At 36.8% G+C, this 9,935-nt stretch overlaps 1 pseudogene; it reads right to left on the bottom strand.

Annotated features, from left to right (window-relative positions):
* Positions 1-5,464, bottom strand: part of LOC137642698 (acetylcholine receptor subunit alpha-like) — a 73,867-nt pseudogene extending 68,403 nt beyond the window's left edge.
* Between the last annotated feature and the right edge of the window lie 4,471 nt (positions 5,465-9,935).

The raw sequence follows: 9,935 nt of genomic DNA, 5'->3' as shown, positions 1-9,935 counted from the left end.
TTGCAACTTCAGTTTGAATCCATGACTCGCAATAGGAAAACTGATGCGTCCAGTAGAAAATAAGGTGTCTATCAATCAATCTTTCGCGATGAACTTCCCTGAATTACAGATAAGTAATTGCATCACACAAGTTAAGGAAATTACACGGCGCCCTTCTTTAATAAGCGGCCCTTCTAACTGATTTCATATCTTTCGGCCAAGCAACTCTAGTATGATATCTTTCATCACCCATTTCTCTCTCTCTCTCTCTCTCTCTCTCTCTCTCTCTCTCTCTCTCTGACTGGTCGCTTATGCACAAATAAATTTGAATTATTCTGTCTATATAAAAGACATTTAGGCTACGCTACACACCAAGAGAGAGACCATGGGGCGATGTAATGGAAAAAGGAGAGAGAGAGAGAGAGAGAGAGAGAGAGAGAGAGAGAGAGAGAGAGAATGGGACTGGTGGGAGATGGGATAAAGGATATGGCTAAGGAACCGCAAGGAACCACAGAACGACCCTGTAGTTCCATTTCGAAGGATTGGAGAGAGGCGAACAGAGTCCCATAATGTCTGTCCCCAGAGTCCCTTGCAAGTTGTTTTGCAAACAAACCAACAGCGGGAAAAAGAAGTTCTGGAGAAAATGAATATTCCTCCCTCGAGAGAGCCACCGGTTCCCTGACCCTTAAAAGCTTTATATGGCGAAAGAAAGTGATAGGTGGGCTGGTATTGTTAGCTATTATATTTTGTTGGATTTCTTGAAACTTGCATAAAATCAATATTGGGTATCGGGCTGCTTTCAAATGCCGCTGTGAGTTTTATGTTGCCACTTTATTTGCAATATTATGCAGTACTTAAACATTTTTGCCAATTTTAATTCTGTAAGAGGATTTTTTTTATTATTTGTTTTTTTTTTTACCAAAACAATTTACTGTAACCAAGTGAATTTCAAAATGGTAATCATATTATTTGGAAAGTGGTACTTCTTAATATTTGGTAAGTGGTAGTTCTTTGTACGATTTGATGTTACTAGATAAATGTTAATGAATGTTTTTCACAGATTTCGAAAATGCCTTTTGTCTTAGAAAGGTGAATTCTGTAAAAACAAAAAACAAAATGCATGACAGCTGTCAGTACCACGTTCATTCTTCAATTAACGAATCAAAGATGAACCACCTGTGCTGTAAAACTTCACCAGAATCATTAATTCCCAATTCAGACAGAATTCATTAGCTTCTAAAACATCCAAAATTATTACCCAATATTATTGTACAATGCTCCTTTCTCATCTGCTCACATATATAATATCAATAACAAATACGTAACTATTTTATGTTTGTTGGTCTCAAGCAATTTTGCGAGAGGGTTACGGGACTGCTTGAGAGGAACAAGTTTTGTGCATCCGCATGTGCGCGTGCATGCGTGCGTTTGTAAGATGTCAAACTCTACATATGTTTACGTTTTATCGCGTTGTGCATTTGATTCCTTTGTTTTCGTTTTCAATTTCATAGCATGCGTCGTTTCCTCTCATAAATACTGCGATGCGCTGACGTAGCTGCTCTCGCTTGGTAAAGAAATTTGTCAAATGGCCATGGTTGCTCAATTAGTCGTTTTTGTGAATGCAGGGGAGAGAGAGAGAGAGAGAGAGAGAGAGAGAGAGAGTGGGGGAAACAACAGACAAAAGGAAAAAAACTAAGTGACATTTTGATAAATGGAGAGAGAGAGAGAGAGAGAGAGAGAGAGAGAGAGAGAGAGAGAGAGAGAGAGAGAGAGAGAGATCAAATTCTTCATTATACTAAGTAAATCTTGAACCGGGATAGTACCGTCAGTGCACCTCAAGCGGTAGACTGTAGGCATTATTGAAAGGTTTTTGCAGCGTTCCTTACGTCCCAGCTGCATTCCCTTTTCTTTTAACCTTCTACTACACCTCCGTTCCTTCTTCCTTTCTTCCATCTTTCTGTCCGACTTCTCTTTACTTCTCCTACATGGTGCTACTGCGGGATTTCTCCTTGGGAGTTGAATGGCCTCCCAGGCATCTGTGCCGGGTTTTCTAGCCCAAATTCATAATCTCTTTAAATCCCAGAAAAAAACATAAATTGAGAAATATAAACAAAGACAAAAGTACCATCTGAACCTTTTGTGTCTCTCAATCTAGACTTCGAAAGATGATACTTATTCCAACTCCAGATGCATTTGCCGTGAACGACCTTCATAGTTAACCATCTTGTAAGAATTGCGGCCAAATGCACCTCACTCGGCATCTTATAATGTGTTGCACTGAAGTTTCATAAACGTCAAGTAACTGAAATTACAGTACTCAATGTCAAGAGTTCCTTGAAAGCTGTATAGCATATTAGTATTCATAGAGCAGGAGCCATGTTTGCTCAAGGCTCAAGAAAATTTCTCGCTGAATTTCATTACTTCACAGATCAATGCGCTTGTAGAAATCAACTTGTTATTGGGAGTTTTAATAGGAAGTGCCTTTTTTTGTCCTCTAAAAATGATTTCATGGGAGTTTTAATAGAAAATGCATTTGTTTGTCCTCTAAAAATGATTTCATGTCGCATTAATTACTATTTCTATGAAATACTAGACTTTCCATTCAACAAATATTCTATACGGGACGTTAAAGATCGATTTATTTGATTAAGGTACTTTTTAATTTCTCAATCAAAGATTTTAACGTAACTGGCAATCGACTTCGGAAATGCATGTGCGATTGACTGGTGGAATAAAATTTTGCATTTCTCTTGAGAGTCTATTCGTTAATGACAGGGGGAAATGTACTGGCGTCACCTGGAAATCTGTGAAGCAGTGAATACTAGAAATTTTGATGTTTAATGTATATGTGATCACAGGTGTTCGTGATAGGTAAGAAATTAACCAGCTATTCCAAATTTGACTTGAATTTTTAAAGTTACATTTAACTTTAATAGTCATACAAGAACAACATCTGGTTATAACAGTTAGGAACTATGTTGTTTATTCATTCTTTTACCTTGATTACAATATGGAGATGCAACTTTGGAACTTTAAAAAGAATCGTCGACAACAGCTGGGAAATTAATTGTTATTCTTATATAGTACATATTTTTTCTAATAATTTATAAAATAGAATCTTATATTCATGGCAATTTCATTATATTTATAAGCTTAAATTGATTGTTTAGTCCAATTCATAATTTTCAAAAGTTTAGCTTCTGAATAAATTCGATTTTATAATGATCACAAAATATTGGCTATTATTGAATAGAATCTGATTTTTAAAAAGTCAACCATCTGTTAGGTAGCTCTCGGTGATATTTCCCTCAATCTTTTTGCATTTGGGAAATAGATTTGAAAGACGAGAATTTTATTAATGGCATTAGAGTTGTTATTGGTGAATTTTGCTCAGGATAAAGAAAAAATAACGGTCTTTCATTTTTAGTAATGACAACTAACAAAATATATTTTAGTTCTTTTTAAAGCTCTTGGTAATCCCTAAAAATTCTAAGAATTCAAACGATTTTCAGTGTTTACATTGTATCTCAAATATCCACAAAAAGAAATACATTTGAAATATTCATGAGTGAAGCAGACGAGCAATTTTTAGAATATCAATAACAATATCATTCGCCTAAAAAACATTAATTGCAGTAATAACACCAAATAATTCACAGACAATCAATCGACCAGCTTTATTCTAGAAAATAGGGTAGCATATGTCATTCTCATTAGCAATCTAATGTGATTTCAAGTACTCTCAATGTATGTAAACAATTCTGATGGGCATTTCTGTATTGTTTGTGGTCCTATCTATATTTGAATGATTTCGCTCTACCTTATCAAGAAATGACACACACACACATATATATACTATATATATATATATATATATATATATATATATATATATATATATATATATATGTATGTATGTATACTGTATATGTACATACATATATATACAAATACACACGCAATATGAAATAGACTCTTTACTCCAGCGTACCGTAATTCCAGAATTGTTTTCTCTGGAAATATGCCCTTCCCATTTTCTTCAATCTCCTTACTGTTTCCATCAAGTATCGCCTCAAAGCAGAAAGAAAAAAAATCCATTAAATGAAATTTGAAAGACAGGCGATAAAAAGAAGAGACAAAAGGCAAATAGAACAAGAACGGCGGTGACGGTCCCTTATATTATTTCGGCAGATCATCAAAGCGTTTTGCGGCAAAGTAACAAATGTGTGTAATTTCAGGCTCAACTTTCTACCTGCATCTCATCAATCTCCCTGATCTGCCCCATCTCTGGCATTCCATAGGACTCCAGAGACCTGCGGGGCGAAGGGCCAAGATAAGCTTTGACCAAAATCACACCTGAGTTATACCGAATGATAGATTTTAACCTAGATTGGCGATATTCACAGTTCGGGTTTGCGACTGGCATGTTGTTATAGTCTAACACGCAGTAGAAGATAAAGAATTGCTTTCTCTTTTTTCCTTTCAAGATACAGCAACTAATATAATGTAAGAATACACATCTATTTATTAAGGTGCTTACTAATGAACAAACACAGGTGCGTATCCTGGAAATATAATTATTTTTATTAAAAAACAATTCAGTACATAATCATAACAGACCGAACCAATGTGTTCCATTTTCTTTGTTTTTAGAATCTTCTAAGAAGTGTCAGATATGTTGAATTTCATACATTTGAAATAGGATGTAATGCTGCTTAAAAACTATGCCCTTTTAATTTCTTTTTCTTTGTTTATTCTTTATGATACTTGTTTCATTTTTATCTTATATTTTCTTCTATTTATAAGTATTCATAAGTCATTTACTCTGTTTTCTCCTCTATCTGGCTTTCCTATCACGTGACGGGATTCTATTTATCGTGCAATTCTGTAATGCCTAACACGAAAAAACAAAATTGCGTTTAAAGAATCTTCATTATAGAAAGAAAACGAATTAGAAAAATTAAACTTTTCTTGGAATAGATCGGTTCTATAAGCCACCTTCAAGGTCTGTTTGCCCTCATCCAAATGGTAATTAAAGAAAGAGAGAAAAAAAGAGCGCTTCCAGGACATTCCTGAAGCAAATCATAACGCACCAGCGTCCAGTTTATTGAGACATTTCCAGCCATGCTTTTCTGAATTGAAAGGATATTTTTTATAATTTTTTATTGTGGTAAAATTATTATTTGTTATTGTCGTAAAATTATTTAGAAACATATACTCACCTTTTGGTACTCTTCTTACGTCATCTTCGGATCGCACTTCACTATGTAAAGTCACAGATCACAAGGGTTTATATTCTTTAATAAAATCTCTCATATAATACTTTAAAAGAAAGACCTTCAAGTCCTCCTTTATTGACACAAAACAACAAAACTCGAGTTCTCCTCCTCCTCCGAGGGCGTCGCGTCCTAACGGGTCTGGCTCTCAGGGCACAGCAGCAATTCCTCACCCGTCCCACGCCCAACAAGTAACTGACCATCACACACGACAAACCCCATCGAGATACCCGTCCAAAACCTGCCCCCTTCGGTCCCATCTGTAACCTGTGGGTACCACCCTTGGGTACCACCACACCCTGCTGCTACTCCCTCCCGGTCTTCTCCCTTTTCTTTTCCTTCTTCTTCTTTTCCTTGGCCCTCCTCCTCCTCCTTCTCCTTCGACTCTTACTATCCTACCCTCAACAACAGGACCCCTTCCATGTTTTCTGTTCCCTTTGCTTGTTCTATTCCTTTCAGACCTTCCGCTTCGTAGGTCCTATTCTCTCTCTCTCTCTCTCTCTCTCTCTCTCTCTCTCTCTCTCTCTCTCTCTCTCTCTCTCTCTCTCTCTCTCTCTCTGCGAAGCAATCGTCCATCCCGGCGGGGTGGAGCCATTCTACAGGTATTCGTCATCAAAAAAGTTAATTTTTTTTTCCTTTCTCTTCTGCGCCCCTTTCACAGCCTCTTATCAACAAATAGATTAGTACAAAAAATAGTTTTCAAGACGCAGTTTTTTCCCCTGAAACAGGCTTTATGCCTAAAGGTAGTGTTATTTTCCAAGGAAAGATTTTCTTGACATATGGTGTATTTGAAAAAATCCTTTTTATTTCAGAAAATATTCATTTATTTTCGCTCTGTGGTTGTATAGATCATAATAGACTTTAAAGTTGAAGATTTTCTTCCACTAACTGAATTTCTAGACTTTTCATGACACCGTCATTATATTAGCCTCTAAGTTTATGATTTATTTTTTTTGGGGGGGTGGGGGGATTAGAATTTTTTTCCTGATATGATCCTACAATAGATCCAATTTCATCTTGGTAATAATGTTTCAAGTTTATTTATATTTCTACAAACTTTGAATTTAGCCTTATGTTAAATGGTTATTCTGGGATATAAATTTATTTTAGATATAACCAAAGATAAGAGTCGATACAGTATTATTATTTCAGATAACTGGACGTCCTTTCTTACCGGCATGCGGTCATACAAATGCCACCGACTTATAATCATACGGTGTTTATGCCCTTTGGTGTTAAACGCCGTTTAAAAGAACCAATCCGTCAAAAACAAACAACTAATTGTCAGGTGTGAATATTTAGTTATCTACAAATCTGCCTCTCGTTATTGGATCTTATCAATCAAATCCCTTCCTGATATGAAATTCACACACGTATGTAATTAATTCTTAAAACCAGTATTAAACCAGACTAATTAAGCCACGAAGACTAGAATAGGACGCCCCTACCTAATACTGTCACTAATCCCTCATTTATAACTTTTCCTGTCTTATGGAACTGTGTTTTGGTTTTAGGAGAAGATTTTATACGGTGAAGTTTATTGGCATCGTTCCATCTGGCTGATTGATGGCTCGTGTTTCGGGTTACCTGTCGAAGTCAGTTGGAGCCGAAGAAGGAGTCAGTGTTGCCCGGTAACGAGTAGGTAGCCATCATTTATCGAGAGCAGGAGAATCCGATGATTGGTTGAACCCCGGTGGAGGAGTGACGATTACCTGAACGCCGCCGCCCCCCCCCCCCCTGCCGCCTCTTTTAATTATGATAGGGTTTATTTTTTTGAGGGAAGCTCAGATCGACAATATCTGATATTTTCCTCCCCATCTCCAATCTTGCCACCTGTTAATTCATCTTATGGTACCTGATTCATTGATAGGGATTTGCCGTTTGGGGGTGAGTGTCTTAACACACACACACACACACACACACATATATATATATATATATATATATATATATATATATATATATATATATATATATATATGTGTGTGTATATATATATGTGTGTGTATATATATGTGTGTGTGTGTGTGTGTGTGTCTAAACTTAAGACCTGTCCTGTGAATTCGTATGTTCCTTGCAGGATCTAGGGTTCCTCGTCTGGTTCCTTGTCTTCCTTTTCTTGACAGTCTCCCATCGATATTGACCTGACTCCACATTGCTTAACCTAGCTCAGAGAGTGATCAGTCTTACCGCAGCATAATCCTTAATATCTCACTTCTACCATTTCAAGTTTTATTGAATAATGATCAGTAGTATTAATACCTGTATACGATGCTTAATTTATTAAAATGGGTTACTGGGGTAGACTTTTAAACTGAAAGCCATAATATCTTCAAGTTGGAGTTTGGGGATGAAATGGTTTCAGTATAAACTAGTCTCGATTAACCTTCGGCTGTCCAGCGTCAAGTGTGAAGAGTTTGCCATTGATAAAGAATGAACTGGAATCAAGAAATTTAATGATAGGAAAAGTCTAAGTAAATAAAAAGCATAATGATTAATAAACCAGTGATACTTTTTAAATTCATTAATTTTACAACTTACCGAATGTCTTGTTGCTGTGTTGATACGAGTGGCGGCTATGTCGTCGTTTTAAATTAAATGACTTATATGACGGCACACCATCTTACTACTCCGTTTACTGCAAGAACAGCCTGTAAATTTGCGTCATTTGCGGAGGAACCTTCGTATGTGATTGGGGCAAATGAGTAGACGAGTACAGTATAAGTAGTTCAGTTTTACTTGTGTCGAACCGAGTGAGCGATACATGACGGTTTATCAGGACCAGATCAGGATGCCAGAAAACCTCTAATCAATCAATCAATCAATCAGTCGTCAGGACTAGATCACGATGCCAAAAAACCTCAAATCAGTCAATCGTCCGGACTAGATCAGGATACCAGAACCCTCAAATCAATCAATCAATCAATCAATAGTCATTGACTAGATGCCTATAGCTCCCAAACTAAATTTTCTCTTTGACTGCTTACGACCCATTTGCATTTTCTGGCCCCACTCCTCCTAACCTTTCGACCCAACCGCCAAAATTATGAGAAACACTGTCGTATCAGATACGGCTTCAGAAGAAAATAGCACCCTTTTCTCAGCCAGTCTTCGCTAACCTTATGCCTATTTCCACCAAAAGCTCACGGAATCATAATAATATTTAACGTAATTTGCAAAAAGTATTATTGCTTGCTCGGGATTCGAACCTGGGGTCTCTCCTTGGCAAGACGAGTTTTCTGACCATTGGATGTGTAGAGGTAGCATCCGTAGTGTTAGTCGCTAAATTGCCATAATTCAGACCATATTCGTTATAGATCATAAGGATTTTATGATTATTTTATCATTGTAATTGTTACTGCTGTTATAACCTAGAGGTACAAGATTTTTTAAGTATTGCAATTCATCAAAATGTTAATGAAAAACCATGAAATATTATTCAATGAGATTTATAAAATAGGGACAATTCAGGCTAATATAATAGATAAGATAAAAAAAAAAGTCTCCTGTTGTCTCTCACCTGTCCTTACTCATTTCGTTGATAATACCACATATTGACATCTCCCTCTGGTAAGTGCGTTCTTCCTCTTTAACCCTCATCCCATCCATCCTGTTAAAACTTCATTCTTCATTCGCTTTTCTACGCGCCACCTCTTATCGGCAAAAGTATCGTAATTGAAGTTGGCGTATATTGCCCTGAACAAGATACGCCTTTGCTCTTCGTCTCCCACTCCCTCTCCAGAGAGAGAGAGAGAGAGAGAGAGAGAGAGAGAGAGAGAGAGAGAGAGAGAGATAAATAACAATAGCCTCCTGGTCCTCACGCCTAAAAGTCGTAATATCCTACACTGCTTTGGCAAGATCTCGGACAACTAGGAATCAAGCCTCGTTCGTCATACGCATTTCGTTCTTACCCGGTTGTTTGGCTTATGTGTGAGAGCAGGTGCAATCTTCTTGGAACCTCTTATTTACCCCTTCATGCTTACCCTTGCCATTGACTGCTCTGGATTGATGTTTTCTTGCTCTTATCCTTCCTTTTCCTTTTTTGGTGTGGAGTTAAAAATCCGCCTTTTATATATCTTGCTTTTTATGCTTTAGAATCTAGATACTTGTACAGAAATCATTGTTGTTTGCATGTAGTTTCATTATGAATTACTTATTGTCCAGCTTCTATAAATGAATGAAAACTTGTTAAAATACTGTAGTCTTTTTCGTGATGTGTTTAACATTGCCGAAATCAATACCTGACATTTACACTTTATTCATAGACGCAAGCTACTTATCTTCGTATGTGACTGATGAACGTGACCAACTATGGCCACATGAAAGATTGCTCAATTTCTATCGTTACTTGATTCATAAGTTATATTTTACTTGATAAAGGAACCCATTCATATTCGATTCTCCGTTATATCGTATCGTTAAGACAATTTAAACCCAAATACATCCCCATGCATTTATAGTGCCACGTAGGGCAGAGGCCTACAGCGTAAAAAATATTTCCACGATGGCTAAGTCACCTGTCTGAAATACGTTTTAGTGGCATGGAAAGAACGGTCTCTAAAGTTTGAATCCTAGAATTGAGCTCTTTGGAACCCGCAACTCCTCACTGACTAATGCAATTAATTAAATCTTGAAACATTAATCATTCCATTTACAAGCTAAAATGCGTATTGTACATCT

The sequence above is a fragment of the Palaemon carinicauda genome, chromosome 6 (assembly GCF_036898095.1).
Source record: "Palaemon carinicauda isolate YSFRI2023 chromosome 6, ASM3689809v2, whole genome shotgun sequence".
Taxonomy (NCBI): domain Eukaryota; kingdom Metazoa; phylum Arthropoda; class Malacostraca; order Decapoda; family Palaemonidae; genus Palaemon; species Palaemon carinicauda.
The sequence above is the reverse complement of the archived record's forward strand: the minus strand, read 5'-3'. Positions and strand labels throughout refer to the sequence as shown.